Source organism: Lathyrus oleraceus, chromosome 7, assembly GCF_024323335.1.
Source record: "Lathyrus oleraceus cultivar Zhongwan6 chromosome 7, CAAS_Psat_ZW6_1.0, whole genome shotgun sequence".
NCBI lineage: Eukaryota > Viridiplantae > Streptophyta > Magnoliopsida > Fabales > Fabaceae > Lathyrus > Lathyrus oleraceus.
The window spans coordinates 162,088,777-162,107,024 of NC_066585.1; positions in this window are offsets into that span (position 1 = coordinate 162,088,777).

The window sequence follows — 18,248 nt, forward strand, 5'->3', positions numbered from 1 at the left end:
TGAAGGTTGATCTTGAAGGCTCCAATGTCTCAGAATAGATTCTTCAAGATTGAACTAAATGTGATGAAGCATAAATTCCTTGCAACAACAGCCAATAAAGATAAATGAATATGGCATTATAGACTTGGCCATCTCAATTTAAAAGACATCAAAGATTTGAAGAGAAGAAATATGGTTTCAGGATTATCAGAAATTGACATTCCAAACGAAGTGTGTGAAGAATGTATGCATACGAAACCACACAAGAACAACTTCAATAAGGATGCAGGAAGCAAGTCGAAGGAAATTCTTGAAGTCATATACTCTGATGCATGTGGTCCTCTCCAGGTGGATTCGATTAAAGGTAACACATACTTTGTTACGTTCATAGATGATTTCAGTCAAAAACTATGGTCTTACCTGATCAAGAAGAAAAGTGAAGTGATCGAGGTATTTTCCAAGTTTAAATTTATGGTTGAAAGATAGAGCGGTTGAAAGACAGAGTGGTCGAAAGACAGAGCGGTCGAAAGATAAAGATTTTGAGGACTGGTGGTGGTGGAGAATATGTGTCAAACGATTTCGATGCATTATATGTGAAAGAAGGGATTGTGCATGAGGTGGTTCCATCCTACACTCCACATCAAAATGGATTCGAAAAAAGGAAGAATATAATTGTCATGAATATGGTTAGAAGTATGTTGAATGTCAAGCATCTACTCAAAGAATTATGTGGAGAAGTTGTGTCGATTGTGACATATATCCTGAACAGATGTCCGACAAAGAAGCTAGAAGGAGTCACGCCAAACGAATGTTGGTCTGGTATCAAGCCTAGCTTGAGTCATCTGAAGGTGTTTGGATCTATATCACATAAACATTTATCATATCAGTTGAGAAGAAAACTTGATGACGAGTCAAATCAGATGATCCTGATAGGATATCATTCGACTGGAGGATACAAGTTGTTCGACCTAGTGAATAAGCAAGTAGTGATTAATAGGGACGTGATCATAGATGAGCTTAGGGAGTGGGATTGGAATGAGAATGTTAAGAAGGATTCAGTGAGAATCTTTTATGATGAACCAGCTAGTAAAGTCAAAAGAGAAGTTTGACAGGAAGAAGTCAGAGGTGGAACAGGCCCAAACAGACCTCAGAGCACAAGACACATGCCTGCAAGGTTGCAAGAATATGTGATTACATCAGATGATATGGTCAATGAAGAAGGTGAGTTGGTATAATATGCTTTCTACGTAGATTTCAAACCAGTCAATGCAGTTGAGACATTGAAAGATTCAAAGCGGATGAGAGCAATGGACAAAGAACTGAAGTCAATCGGAGTCAACAACACTTAGTCACTTTTCGAATTGCCCCAAGGCAAGAAGGCAATCAATGTGAACTGGGTATAAAAGGTGAATTTGAACCCCAAAGGAGAAGTGACTCTACATAAGGCGAGACTAGTGGCGAGAGGATTTCTTCAGAAAGAAGGAATCGACTTCGATGAAGTTTTTGCACCTGTTGCTAGGATTGAAACAATCAGGTTATTTATTGGTCTAGCAAACATGAAAAACTGGTAGATGTGTCAGATGGACGTGAAATATGGATTCCTGAATGGCCCCTCAGAAGAAGAAGTTTATGTTGCACAACCAGCTGGGTTTGTGAAACACGGTGAAGAAAGAAAAGTGTACAGGCTGCATAAAGCCATGTACGGACTTAAACAAGCTCTACGAGCTTAGAACAAGAAGATAAATTGCTTTCTAAGGGAGAAGGAATTTATGAAGTGAAAATTTGAACATGTAGTATATGTAAGAAGAAGCAAGAGTGAATTGCTTATACTATGCCTCTATATCGATGATCTGTCGATAACAGGTAGCTGCAAGAAGGAGATTGAAGACTCCAAAGGTGATCTTAACAAGGAATTCGAAATGTCAGATCTGGGTGACATTTCATATTTCCTTGGCATCGAATTCTACAAGAGTGGTAGAGGTTTGACGATGCATCAAAGAAGGTATGTAGGCTAAATAATCAAGAGATTTGAGATGCAAGATTGCAACCTAACTTCGACTCCAGTTGAGCCCAGATTACAACTGTCAAAAGATTCAGATGAAGATGATATCGACCCAACCCAATATAGAAAACTTATTTGTAAGTTGTGTATGCGCCTAAGAGGGGGGGGGGGGGGTAAATTATGTTCTTTGAAAAACTTTTTCCGATTTTATGAAAACTTGTTCTTTCTTTTCTGGTTTGGTTATGCAATGAATGGTAAAGTACAGAAAGTAAAGAACACAGAGTGACATCCTGGTTCCCCTCACAGATCTAGAGTACTTCAGTTCCCTTTCAATATGAAAGAGATTTTACTATTGTTAGGAATTTTACAAGACTCTTCCTAGTCTTTCTATATAGACACTAATAATCACACCAAGAACAATCCTCTTGGATTTTTCACTAAGTTCAAAAAGAGAACAATCCTCCCTTTTAATGAACCTCTTGTTTCCAACAATCCTGGACAACAAGGACAAAGCAACAGTATGAGTTTTTACAAGTTTTTGACAAATGGAATAATCTATCAATCTATTGATTGATATTCTCCTTCAAAGTAATCAAACTTCTTTATGACTAACATGTGCTCTAATGATGATATGGATGAAACTATATGAATGTGTATGAAAATTCTATGTAAAGAGTTTCACCAAAAAATTTAATCAAGAACACTTGAAATAATTTTGAACAGATGAATGAAGACGATTGTTTGAAAATATTTTGTGAAAAAGGAGGTGTGTTCAAATTATGCATAAATGTGTTATATATAACCCTTAGAAATCTCTCTAAATGGTTATGATACATGAAAGGATGTCATGCTTCAAGAACACACCATAAAAAAATCATGAAAGAATGCAATGTTTTCTGCCACTGGTTCAGTGGTAATCGATTATCCAATATGGTGTAATCGGTTACACATGAGCCAATGTTAATTTTTTTTGAAAAAATGAAATGTGTAATCGATTTCCCAAAAGATGTAATCGATTACATGCTGTAAAATTTGCCTCACAGGGAAGCACACATAGCTGGTAATCGATTATCTTAATATTGGTAACCGATTACCACACGGACAGAATGACAGAATGCATTTGAAATTGAAGTGAATGCCAAATGGAAAAGTTTAAGAGACCTAAACAACCAAGATATATATGGATAATAAAAACTAGACCACTTGACTTATCATAAAGAGATTGAGAACTTAATACCTTAACACTTTGATCAAATCAATAACAATTTTCAAGACTTTGAAATGCTTTTAAAAGAGAAGCTTGTGCTTGAGTATTGAGGCATTTTTTTGCAATGCATATATGTTGAGCATGTCTTCATCAAAACACTTTGAGAAGCTTGTCTTCACATTCTCCCCCTTTTTGATGATGACAACTCTTTATTTGACAATTTAATCCAATTTTTATTTCTCTAACGAATGAAAACTCCCCCTTGATAGAAGCTCCCCATTGATCCAAGATTGAGATATTTAAAGTGATTTGCTAGCTTCATTGTTAGAGAGACAAACAATATACAACACCCAAAAATACATCTTATACAAACAATATACAACATCCAAAAATACATCTTCTCCCCCTTTGTCATTAGCAAAAAGGATGGGAAAGACGAAAACAATATAACACATATATGTTGTAGGATGATAAGGTAAATTATATGAACACATACATAGATAGCAAAATAAGCATAACACACATAATTTAATACAAAACCAAATTGTTCATTAAAACATAATTCTAAAGAGAAAAATTCAGCATAACAAAGGAAAACACGAAACAAAACATAATAATTATTTTTAAAACACTTTAGTCACTTCCGACATTCCCATATCCTCATCGTCTTCTCCTTGATCTTCATCACTTTCTTCTTCATCACTCATCTTCGGGTTTTGGGATTTGCTAAGGTTTTCCAAAAGTCTTTTGATAGAAGCCATTTCAAATTTTTGCTCACAATAATTTTTCATCATAGTAGTCTCAACTGAGCAGATTTTGTTGTTAGAGGACTTCATTTGAATATCCGCCTTCCGGAGCTGGTGGAGGAGCATTTGAAGAGGTTGAGGATTCATCCTTGTATTTATACATACCATCCATGTCCAAAAAAATACCGGTATTCCTAACAGATGTTGAAGCGTTGATTTCACATTCTTTTGCAGTCATATTCTTCTTTAGTTCTCTTTTCATATCAATACCACATCATTCCAAGATTTTGGAGATTAGCCTAGCATAGGGTAATCCACAAGTTAGGGATTGTTGATGCTTCATGTGGTACATGATGGTATATGCCTAATTAACCTGAATCTTGTTTTTGATAGCATACATAAGTTATAATTCCATATCACCAATTTGAGAGTGATTTGAGTGTTTAGGCATTAAAATATAAGAAATCAAGTAATGAAGCATCCTACCGCTTACGGACAAATTCTTTGAAAACAAAAGTACCCGGGAAGAGGCTGGATTATTCTTACCAAGAATAGCTTGGTGAGAAACACGACAGATGTGAAAGAAATAATCCATCTTACTATAACCTTCCCATTCCGGGACTAACCCATGATGAAAAGCTTGACCCTTATATGGGATTCCCAAACAGTTTCCAAAAACTTCTAAATCCAAAATAATTTTAATATTCTTAATCTTAGAAGTTAGGACATCCTTAAAACCAGGAATAATAACCAGATTTGCATAAAAATATTGAACCAAATCCGGGTAAAAAATTCCACAGTCGGAAACCATAGAGTATACCCCTTGTCGTCTAAAGAGTTCCGAAAAATAAAAACTATGAGAAGGGAAAGAGGAGAGGTTACCATATTTCACCGGAATAAGGGACCGATTCCAAAAATCAAACGTAAGTCTCCTGATCTTGAGGGATGGAGCATGTTGAGCAGCTTCTTGATGTTCTGAGCTACCTTCATCAATTTGGATTTTTCCTTTATCTTTCCTTGATGGAGCCATGAGAGCTGGAAAAGTTAGGGTTTTTAGGAAATATTTTTGTTTTGGGGTTTGGAAGGAGTTTGGGGAAGAGAGAGTGGAAGTATAGAAAGGTTTGTAAGTGGGGTCTTAATTGAGTTTAGGTTATGGAGATAAAAGAGAGAGGATAAGTTTGAAGGTTTAAGGTAGATGAAAAATGAAGGGGTTTAAAGCAAGAGAATATTGGAAAGTGATAAATGAAAGTCGTAAAAAAATTGACTATAAATATTTTAAAAAAAATAAAAACACTTATCCAAATGACACAAATTTAATTTTATAAAAATGAAACGCTCAGGTGTAATCGATTACCCAGGGAGGTGTAATAGGTTACACCATAAAACAGAGACAAAAAGGAGTCACGTAACAGGGATGTAATCGATTACACCCAAAGTGGTAATCGATTACCTCATAAACATAAATAGTAGTGAATCGGAAATCAGGGATGTAATCGTTACACCCAAAGTGGTAATTGATTACCTCCAGAGAAAATGCAGTGACTTCACCAAGATCACCATGCAATGAATTTTAAAAAGTCAACAATTACACATGATCTCACATATCCTTTGGCAACTTTATGCGAGGAAAACAAGTAATACAAACATTTTAAGGACACACACAATTGACTTTTTCTTCAAACTCATGTAAGAAAGCGCGCGCGCACGCACACACACACACACGCGCACACACACACACACACACACACACACACACACACACACACACACACACACACACACACATATATATATATATATATATATATATATATATATATATATATATATATATATATATATAGATAGATAGATAGATAGATATATTTCAAAATAAAAGATATTGGGTAAGAAGAGAGTGTACCTTTGTATTTGAATTGATTAGTTTTTGAAGAATCAAATGTCACAATCATCTAAAATCCTAAGTCCCCTTTGAATTTTGTAACACCGTTCTCGTGCCAATGGTTTTGTGAAGATGTCAATGATTTGATTATGAGTATCCACAAATGTGACTTCGACATCTCCTTGAAGCAGGTGATCACGAAGAAAATGATGTTAAATGTCAATATGTTTGGTTCTTGAGTGCATGACTGGATTCTTTGTAATGTTTATCGCACTTGTGTTGTTACAACATAGAGGAATGCATCCAAGATCGAGTCCGTAGTCACGAAGTTGTTGCTTCAGCCAAAGTATTTGAGCACAAAAATTACCTGCTACTATGTATTCCGCTTCGGCAGTGCTAAGAGCAACACATGCTTGTTTCTTGCAAGCCCACGATACTAATGCATTTCCAAGAATGTGACATGTACCACTAATTCTCTTTCTATCAGTTTTATTTCCTACACAATCAACGTCAGAATAACCAACTAAATTATAAATACTACTTTTAGGATGCCATAGGAAGACATTTGTTGTTCCTTTGAGATACTTCATGATCCTTTTAACAACGGTGAGATGTGATTCCTTTAGATTGGCTTGAAAGCATGCACAAAGACACACACTGAACATTATATCAGGACTGCTTACCGTCAAATAAAGTAATGAACCAATCATACCTTGATACTTTGTGATATCAATTGAAACACCTGATTCATCTTGATCAACATAAGATCCGAATCCCATTGGAGTAGACATTGCCTTGCAACTATCCATGTCGAATATTTTTAGCAACTCTTTTCATTACTTTGATTGGTTGATGAAGATGCCATCCTTTAGTTTCTTAATTTAGAGTCCAATAAAATAGTTCATCTTACCCATCATGGACATCTCGAATTCTACTTGCATCATTAATGAAAATTCTTCACACATTTCTTTATTTGTTGAGCCTAATACGATGTCGTCAACGTAGACTTGAACCAATAAAGTGTTACCTTTTATTTTCTTAATAAACAATTTTCAACTTTACCTTTTTAAAATCCCTTTTCACAAAGAAAATTTTTGAGACGATCATACCATGCTCTTGGTGCTTGCTTTAGGCCATAAAGAGCTTTCCTTAACTTGAAAACATGTGAAGGATTCTTGAAGTCTTCAAAGCCCGGAGGTTGTTTGACATAGACTTCTTCATTGATGTAACCATTCAAGAATGCACTTTTGACATCCATTTGGAATAACTGAAAATTTAATGAACATGCATAAGCAAGTAATAAACGGATAGCTTCTAACCTTGCAATCGGAGTGAACGTTTCTTAAAAATCAATTCCTTCCTCTTGATTGTGTCCTTGGGCCACCAACCTTGCTTTGTTTCAAACAATTATACCATTCTTGTCAAGCTTGTTCTTAAACACCCATCTGGTACCTATGATGTGTTTACCACTTGGCCTAGGGACAAGTTCCCAAACTTAATTCCTTTTGAATTGGTTTAACTCTTCTTGCATAGCAACTATCCAATGGTCATCTCCTAAGGCTTCATTAACTTTGGAAGGTTCAATTTGTGAAACAAACGCCATATTTAAGCATGCATCTTTGAGATTTAATCTAGTTGCAACTCCTTGACTAATATCACTAATGACTTTATCAATTAGATGATCCCGACGAGTTCTCCATTCCTTAGGTAGATCATTGTCATTTGTCTTTTGTTGATCTTTCTCATTTTGATGTTTTGGTTGATTATCATTGTTTTCACTTGAAGTATCTTTTTGAGGAACTTCTACAATATCATCATCATCATCATACAAAATAATATCCTCATTGGAGGGGTTAGTTTCATCAAAGGTAACATGCATAGATTCTTTAATTTTTAAATTTCTTTTATTATATATTCTATAAGCTTTACTAGAAAGAGAATATCCAAGAAATATACCTTCGTCGGACTTCTCGTCAAACTTACCTAGATCGTCTTTGCCATTGTTGAGGATAAAACATTTGCATCCAAAAATATGAAAGTAAGAGATGTTTGGTTTCCTTCCTTTGAAGAGTTCATAAGGTGTCTTTTTCAAGATAAGTCTAATAATAGTTCTATTACTTACATAGCATGTCGTGCTTACTGCATCCGCCCAAAAATACTTTGGAAGATTTGAGTCGCTAAGCATTGTTCTTACAAGTTCCACAAGTGACCTATTCTTTCTCTCCACCACTCTATTTTGTTGAGGAGTTCTTGGTGCTGAGAAATTATGAAATATTCCATGTTCTTCGCAAAACTCTTCGAAGGAGGCATTTTGGAATTCTTCACCAGGGTCGCTTCTTATGGAGGCAATAGTTAGAGATTTCTCATTTTGAATTTGCTTTGCGTATTTCTTGAACGCCTTGAATGCATCACTTTTATGCACTAAGAAGAAAGTCCAAGTGTATCTAGATAAATCATCAACAATAACTAAAGCATATAAATACCTCTGAAGCTTCTTGTTCTTGATGGACCAAATAAGTCCATATGCAACATTTGTAGTGGCCTTGTAGTGGACACCGCATTCTTTGATGTGAAAGTTGATTTGGTTTTTTTCCCTTTTGACATGCATCACATAATCTATCTTTGACGAATTTTATCTTAGGCAATCCAATAACAAGATCATGCTTTATAAGTTTATTCAAATGTTCCATATGAATATGAGCGAATCTTTTATGCCAAAGCCATGACTCATTATTATTTGTCATACGACATTTTACCTTCAGAAACACATCATCAAGAGAAATCATAAATATATTATTAAATCTCGTACCTTTGAGTTTTACCTCATGTGACACTTCATATTCAATCAAGCATTCATCCTTGGTGAACTTGATTTTGAAGCCTTTGTCACAAAGTTGGCTAATACTTAGAAGATTGTGCTTTAGTCCTTCGACATAAAGGACATCTTTAATGGATGTGAAAGGTGATGCTCCAACTTTGCCTATACCAAGAATTCTCCCTTTGTTGTTATCACCATATGTGACATAACCCTTGGCCTTTAATGCTAGATTTGAAAATTTGTTAATGTCTCATGTCATATGCTTGGAACAACCACTATAAAGATACCAAATGTTTGATGTGGTTTTCAAGCATACCTGCAAAACAAAATTACGTTTTGTTAGGTATCCAAATTACTTTGGATCCTTCATAATTAGTGCCTTTTTTTACCCATACATAATGCCCACTTGCTATGCTAAAACTTCTAACATAGCATGCATTAGGAGTATGACCAACTATTCCACAATAAAAACAAGTAGGTTCAAAGTTGCTTCTATATCTAGGAACATAATATTTCTTTTTAGAAAATCTTTTTCTTTTAGGATAGTGATGACCATCTTTTGGCTTGTTCACTTTCTCTTTGGTTGGTTGGTCATTAGCTTTAACAAATATAGATTTACTAGAACTTGGTTTGGAAAACTTTGAATAACCAAGTCCACTTTTTTCATTGGAATATCTTTGTTGGCTAAGGACACTCTTCCAACCCAATTTGTCCTTTCTCATACCTTTCAAGAACCCTTTTTAATTGGACAATTTGAAAAGAAAGTGATTCACAATTTTTACATACAAAATTATATTTTTCACTAATCATCTTTTGTTTTTCATCATCAACATCTTTTTCAATTGTCACAACTTTTTCTTCTAGAAATGAAATTATTTTGTTTTGAGATGATATTGTTTTATACAGAATTTTTCATTCTTTAATAAGTTCATTTATAGCACCTTGTGCATCACTATCGTAAAGATAAAAATTGTTACTAACCTCATCTTCTTCATCGTCGAAATGATGTGAAGCCATTAATGCTAAATTTTCACATTCGTCGCTTTCCGATCCGGATGAAGAACTTATCTCATTATCTTCCCATGCAACATATGCCTTTTTATTCTTGATTTCCTTCTTGCCTTTAAAGCTACCTTTCTTGGAGAGTTTCAGACAATCTGGCTTTATATGACCTTGCTTTTCACATTCATAGCATGTGATATCTTGCATAGATGTGGAAGCCTCCCTTTTCCTAAAATGTTTATTTCTTTTTGCATAAAAGGATTTGTCACTTTTACCAAAAAACTTACCAAGCTTTTTAACATAGAGCATGAAATTTTCTTCTTCCTCTAGTGCGCCATCATCTTTATCTTTCTTTGAATCTACCTTTAAAGCAATTCCTTTAGATTTATTCTATTGACTTTCATGCTTTTCAAGTCTTCCAAGTTCAAGTTCATGTTCTTGGAGTTTTCCAAATAATGATGCAGACGTCATAGTAGAAAGACTTTTCTTCTCCGATATGGCCGTTACTTTTGGTTGTCATTCTCTAGTCAAGGATCTTAGCACTTTAAGGTTGAGATCATCATTTGTAAAGGTCTTTCTGAGAGCAATTAAATGATTCTTCAAGTGAACAAATCTTTTCTGTAATGCAACAATGGATTCTCCAGGATGTATTATGAACATTTCATATTCTTGACTCAATATGTTTAATCTGGATCTTTTAACTTCAGCGGTTCCTTCGTGAGTCTCCACCAAAGTGTCCTGTATTTCTTTTACTTATTTACATGGAGATATACGGAAGAACTCATCCATACTTAATGCACTTTGAAGAATATTGATAGCTTTATTTTCATTAAGTATTCTTTTCTTATCGTCTTCATCATATGAACTTTTAACCTTCGGAGTGCCAACACCATTGACCACACTAATAGGATTATGCGAACCATTTTCAACGGTTTCCCATATACCATCTCCTTGTGCTTCTAAATGTGCTTTCATGCGGATTTTCCAGAAGTCAAAATATTCTCCAGAAAATAGAGGTGGTTTGTTGCTACTACTGCCATCTTTGAAAACCGGGTTTACACTTACGGAAGCCATCTTCTAGATCTGAGGAGCAAGTTACCAATAACCCGCTCTGATGCTAATTGTAAGTTAAGTATGCGCCTAAGAGGAGGGGTGAATTAGGTTCTTTGAAAAACTTTTTCCGGTTTTATAAAAACTTGTTCTTTCTTTTCTGGTTTGGTTATGCAATGAATGGTAAAGTGCAGAAAGTAAAGAAAACTGAGAGATATCCTGGTTCCCCTCACGGATCGAGAGTACTCCAACCCCCTTTCAATATGAAAGAGATTTTACTATTGTCAGGACTTTTACAAGACTCTTCCTAGTCTTTCTATATAGACACTAACAATCACACCAAGAATAATCCTCTTGGATTTTTCACTAAGTTCAAAAAGAGAACAATCCTCCCTTTTAATGAACCTCTTATTTCCAACAATCTTGGACAACAAGGACAAAGCAACAATATGACTTTTTGCAAGTTTTTGACAAATTGAATAATCTATCAATCTATTGATTGATCTTCTCCTTTAAAGTAATCAAACTTTTTTATAACTAACAATTTCTCTAATAATGATATGGATGCAACTATATGAATGTGTATGAAAATTCTGTGTAAAAAGTTTCACCAAAAAATTTAATCAAGAAAACTTGAAATAATTTTGAAAAGATGAATGAAGAAGATTGTTTGAAAATATTTTGTGAAAAAGGAGGTGTGTTCAAATTCTGCAGAAATGTGTTATATATAACCCTTAAACGCCTCTCTAAATGGTTATGATACATGAAAGGATACCATGATTCAAGAATACACTTCATAAACAAATTTCATGAAAGAATATAATGTTTTCTGCCACTGGTTCAGTGGTAATCGATTACCCAATATGGTGTAATCGGTTACACCTGAGCCAACGTTAATTTTTTTTGAAAAAATGAGTTGTGTAATCGATTACCCAAAATATGTAATCGATTACATGCTGTAAAATTTGTCTCACAGGGAAGCACACATAGTTGGTAATCGATTACCTTAATACTGGTAACTGATTATCACACAGACAGAATGACAGAATGCATTTGAAATTGAAGTGAATGCCAAACGGAAAAGTTTAAGAGACCTAAACAACCAAGATATGTATGGATGATAAAAACTAGAGCACTTGAATTATCATATAGAGATTGAGAACTTAATACCTTAACACTTTGATCAAATCAATAATAATCTTCAAGACTTTGAAATGCTTTTAAAAGAGAAGCTTGTGCTTAAGTCTTGAGGCATTCTTTTTGTAATGCATATATGTTAAGCATGTCTTCATCAAAACACTTTGAGAAGCTTGTCTTCACATTATTGGGTCACTTCGATACCTTTGTCACACAAGGCCTGACTTAGCATACAATGTAGGTATGGGAAGTAAATTCATGTAGAAGCCAAAGGTATCACATCTAGCCACAACGATGAGGATAGTAAGGTATATGAAAGGAACTCTCGACTATGGCATTTTGTTTCCTGCAGTTGATGAAGGAAAAGAATGTAAATTAGTGGGATACACCGACTCAAGTTGGTGTAATAATACTGAGGGTTGACAATCTATAGCTGGTTATGTGTTTATACTATGTGGTGCACCCGTTGCTTGGAGTTTGAGAAAGGAGCCAATAGTGGAATTGTCATCGTGCGAAGCATAATACATAACTGCTTCTCTTTGTGCATGTCAAGCAACATGGATGGTAAATATGGTCGAAGAGATAACCGCGAAGAGTCATGGAGTAATTACCATGAAGATCGACATCATGTCAACTATCAATCTGAAGAAGAATCCAATAACACGTGGTCGAAGCAAGCATATCAAAACGAGGTTCCATTATCTTCGAGAGCAGGTAGCAGATGGGAAGGTGAATGTGGAACACTGTAGAACTGAGAATCAGATTACAGACATCATGACGAAGGGAGTGTAGGTCGAAGTGTTCAGAAGACTAAGAGATATGATGAATGTAGATAGCTTAGACACAATGAATTAGGTGGTGTGTTGAATTGTCATTCCTTGTGCCGAAGAAGGTTGCTTGATAGAGCAAGGAAGTGTCGAACCACCTAGTGTGTTGGGTTGTGTTAGTGTGTCGAAGTGTCAAAGCATGTTGCTTCACACAGGATGTCGACTTAGGCCTATTTTAGTAATGTTATCTATTTTGGGCTTTTATAATTTTGGGCTTTGGATTGAGGTCCAAGTTAACATAAACCTATAAATAGAGGGAGTAACCCTTATTCTTGTAATGAAGTTAACAGAGTATTTATAACATTGTAATTCACAGTATTTTGCAGTTGCAAAGTGAATAAGAAGTTTTCCACAGTTTGTGGGCAAAGAGAAACTCTGCAGAATTTAATTCTTCTTCTCCTTCATCGTTATTTACTTTCTTTCTCCATTGTTCTTCTCTTTTCATTGTTATTGTGTGGGTGATAACAATGTTGTTCATCAAGATTGATTTGAAATTCTTCATAGGTTGTGGGGGATTTCCAACAAAGACTTACTAATATATCTGTAAGTTCATGAAAAATGATTTGAAGACGGAATACAAAACAATGTGTTAGTAAAAAGGATAAATTATCACAAAACACACAAAGTAACATAAACCAATTTCATTGACTCTTATCTTACCAATTGCAACCAAGTTTTGTTATGGAACTGATTTTGATTTAACAATAGGAAATATCTCAGGACAAAGATGTTCAATTGAGTATCTAAATATGAAAAAATATTTTAAAGAAGCTAATTTATATTCAAAACCTAAGCATTTCGTAGATATATGTTATTTTATCATCATGGAGAGATTCTATAGTAGTTTTGAAAAGTTGTTTGTTCAAAGATGCAGTGAGTCGATAGCTTGGGAAGGTTGTGCTAATATTTTGAAGATGAATTAGTCATAGGATCCAAATTTTGTTAAATGGTGTAATTTCTTTAAGTGACTAATATGATTAATAGCTCTTTTTCTTCCGTCATATGAGCAAAATTTGAAAAATTCTGCTGTAAAAAAATAAGTTTGGATTCCCTCTTTATTTTTTTTTTGTTTTTTTTAATAACAAGGATTGTCAACTTAGTTTTTTCTCTATTTCTCTTCTTTAAATCCACTTGACTTTTATTTTTTTTTATTTTAAATTTAGAGATTTTAAAAACTTAAGAGTGTGTTTGGATGAAGCATTTTAATGAGAGAAATTAATTTTTTTTGAGGGAATTCAAAATGATGTAACCAAAATTCACTGTTTGGATAAAAAAATATAAAGAATTGTTAAAATTATGTAAATTTATGAGAATTTTTTACTCAAATACCTCACATTTAAAAAAAAAATCCCAAAATAATCCAGATTTCAAAAAATATCCCAATATACTCCAGTTTAAAAAAAGAAGACATAAGGCATAGGCGCCATACCAATTGGCGTCTACCCTTAAATTTTAAGTGGGGGTTCCAATTGGATCGGCTACAGCACATGGTGCTGCCAATCCAATTGGCGCCCATGTGTAAGTTGGAAGAGGAGGCGCCAATTGGTCTAGCGCCTCAGTGTAATATGCAATTTTTTGTTTATAAAGAGAGGTGTTGTGTGATTCATCTTTCCACATCGCATTTCACCATATTGCAAGCATGTTTGGTGTTCGTCACCACTATGGAAAAATGATATATTCGAGAGACAAGCCTCTGTTGTTGATGCTCTTCTAGAACATATGTAGTTTCGATCAACTGAAGAGTGAGCTGATTCATTGGTTAGATGGAAAAATACCAGAAGGGGAAAAAAATTAGAAGTATTGAGATACTCGATAGTATTTTTGGTTGGGTGCGAGTAAAAACTGATAAGGATGCTAGGGAAATGATGTTTGGACGAGATGACATCAGTTTGATTGTTGTAATCAGTTAGAAATGCTATTTTTAAATATTATGGTTAAGTACTTTCATCTGTATTCGATATTTGGTTTTTCTATTGTTTATTTGGACTTCTTCTATTTTAAGTGTGCTTATGTTGTAGTGATGTTTGTTGTTAACCTTGTTGTAACAAAAAGTTAATGATATACAAAAATCCAAGGTTACAAAAATTGAAAGGAGGTACCAAATTATGATGCAGATGTTGCTCCTAGATTGGGACATTTGTTCTTATTGTGTCCGTGTTGACGACATATACTACATAATCTTATCATTTTATCAGTCGTATCCATTTCTGTTCTAATACGTGTGTTGTTTGGCCGTCCTGTTTTCTTTCTTCGCATCTCATCGTTGTGCCAAACTATGTCACCTTCATATGGAGGCTAATATTCCTCCATTGGTAGCATTGAGAAGCTTTTTTTATACACATTCATGATGGTAATGACCTTATAAACATCAGATAGATGGCAATAAGCGTCCTAATAAGTATGTGCGCATGCCGCAATAACATGGGAGCAAGGAATACGGAAGACCTAAAACTTTCCACAGTCGCACAAACTTCTGTTTAGTTCGACAACATAGGATAAATTTGGCATCCCCTCATTATGGTCCATTGTTTCCTGTACACTGAAATTTTTCCTATGACGGTCAAAGACTGTAACCGCGTGTGTGCTAGCTTTGATACTTTCTTCTTTCATTACTTTTGTAGAACATTTACTGAATATTTGACCTGACATTAACACTGACTCCATCTTTCACCTCTGGTTGTGAAGGTAGATGCCAACCTAAAATAGGTTGTTTTGACCAATGCGGTTATTGGTAGATTTTTAATGCCTTTGAATACGTCTTTCATGCATTCCACAAGGTTTGTTGTCATGTGGCCCCATCGACAACCTCTGTCAAATGCCTTTGTCCACTGCTCTACTGGTATGTTATCCACCCACCTTCCTGCATCTGCATTAGAGAATATAATTTTGTCACGGTAATGCTGCAATGACGGCTGAGTTAGAGCATACCCTACATTCACCACTTTTTTGCGAAGGTTCTTGTCTTTGATTGCACGCATGAAGTTTTGTGTGATATGTCTAATGCAATAGACATGGGTAGAAGGAGGATCATGTCATCCGTTATCATGGTTATTATAAGCACTCTCAATGGCAACATGTCTATCTAAAATCAAACAGAGATTAGTTTGTGGTGCGACATGTGTTCTGAGATGTCGAAGGAAGAAACCTCAACCACCAGCGGTTTCACCTTCAACCAAAGAAAAGGCAATGGGAAAGACATTATTGTTGTCGTCTTGTGAAACAGCCATAAGAAAAGTACCCATGTATTTTCCGTATAACCATGTTCCATCAATTTAAATAAAAGGTTTGCAGAATGCAAAACCTTTGATGCACGGTTCAAACGCCCAAAAGAGGTGGTGAAAGATTCTATTTCCAGCAACACAGGTTCCGTCTGGCATAAATGTTGGCAATGTCTCCATGATTGCAACAGTTCCTGCAACACAGGTTCCGTCTGGCGTAAGATTCTATTTGCATTGACTGTTCTCGAAAAAAATGGATTTTGATCGTGATTTGTGACACAAGACCAGATCCTATGCATGATTCAATTCATTTTTTCAAATGCAAGAAATCTGAATTTCTTTTGATCGTAAGTCGGATAGTATCAGTGTTTCGAAAACAAAACTCGTATAGATCCCACTCATATATCTCACTGTTGTAGTGAGCATTGATAATATATTTTGACGCAGATGACATTGTAATATTTTTTGGTGCAAATAAATTTATGTTAATTGTAGGATGTAGATAGTAAGACACTTAAATAGACAAGTGATGTGGCAAGCATGCAAACCCTAGCGCCAATCCAATTGGCGCTAGCATGTATTCCTTATACATGGGCGTCAGTCCATGTGGCGCCTTGCAGACCTCGTAACCCAGCATGTAGATAGCCATGCAGGCGCCAGGCTATGTGAAGACCATGCATGCATGCAAGCCTAGAAGGCGCCAGTTTGATTGGTGCTAGCATGTTACATTTGCATGTGTAAGCCAAACCATTTGGCGCTAGCATGCAAGCACTATTATCCATGTATTCAAACTTTTGTATGTCTTTGCATGTCACTCATTATAAATAGCCATGCAAGTCTCACATTTTTTCCTCACCAACAATCACTTCTTCCTCTACAACAATAACTCTTTCATCTGCAACAACCATTGTTTCAAATATTTACTCCGACAAGATGTCTCTCCTCACTATGGGTGAATCGCACAAAGGCACGGTAAACATAACAACTTATGTAAGCGTTTAATTCTTGTATTATTTTTTTAGAATAATTTTTAATAACGATACTTAATTTGTTGTTTATCTTTTATAAAGTAACATATTTTGTTGTTTCTTTTTTAGGATGTTTCTAGGTTTCGAACTCGGGTCCACGAATTTGTACACATGGACCCGATGATTCAACCGTATGTCGAACTCGCTGGTTTTCGATATATAAGCAAAATAATGTCTTGGTCGATGAATAATAGATTTATTCTTGCATTATGTGAAAGATAGCGTCCCGAGACACACACATTCTGGTTTCCAACCGGTGAATGTACTCTGATGTTAGAAGACGTCTACATGTTATTGGGACTTCCTATCGAAGGTAAGACGGTAAATGGTAAAACCAACTATGCAAATTCAATTTGCATGGACCTCTTGGATGCTGATTTGTTAGATGATAACTCGAGAGGTCAAGGTATACTCCTTTCACGCCTTAAGGCATATTATAACAACTTACAATTAGATGAGAATTCTATCGAAGAGGCTCGAATAATAAAAAATAGGTGTTACATTATGCTTTTAATTGGTTTATTTTTATATCCCAAAGGTAATGGTTCTAGTATGCATGTTATGTATTTACCTTTACTAAGACATGTAGATAGAATAGGAAGTTACAGTTGAGGTCCGCTTGTGTTGGCTTATCTTTATAGCTCTTTGTGTAAAAATGCACACAAAGACACATCTACATTTTCTGGATGTGCTGTTTTTCTCTAAGCATGGGGTTGGTCCAGACTACCGTCCCTAGCGCCCGTCAACAACAACCCATTCACATTCCTGTATGCACAAAAGTAAGTTCTTAAAAATGGACTATATTTACTTACTTTACTGATTATTATCTCTAAATAATATTTTTAATTTTATGGTGCAAATGGTCGGCATGTGGTATGAGTTATAACAGATGTCCAAGACACTGTATTACCCATTATCGCAATCTCTTGGATCACCTTCGACCGACAGATGTATGGACATTAACATAATTATTTCGTAATAATTTGTTAATTTCTTCTACCAAATTTATAATCTAATATATGTTCACATTTCAGTTCATTTGGCGTTTATATCTAAATTTGGATCATGACCATGAAATCAACGAAAAGAGACACAGTCGTTTGAACTGCATGCACACCGATCATAAGATTCACGACTGTGGAGATGCACAATAGTGGTCATGTTAAATTGCAGTTTGGGATGCTTCAACAAATCCCAGATCCCATGGCAAACCTCGGAGAATGTCATCTACGCAAAGTTAACGACCAATGGAACTTTAACCCATGGCAAAGCTTCTCCAGATCTAAGTGTAAAAAATGGAAGCACTGCCAAGACCATGTCTTAACTGACGCTGTGATGCCAACCGAAGAAAA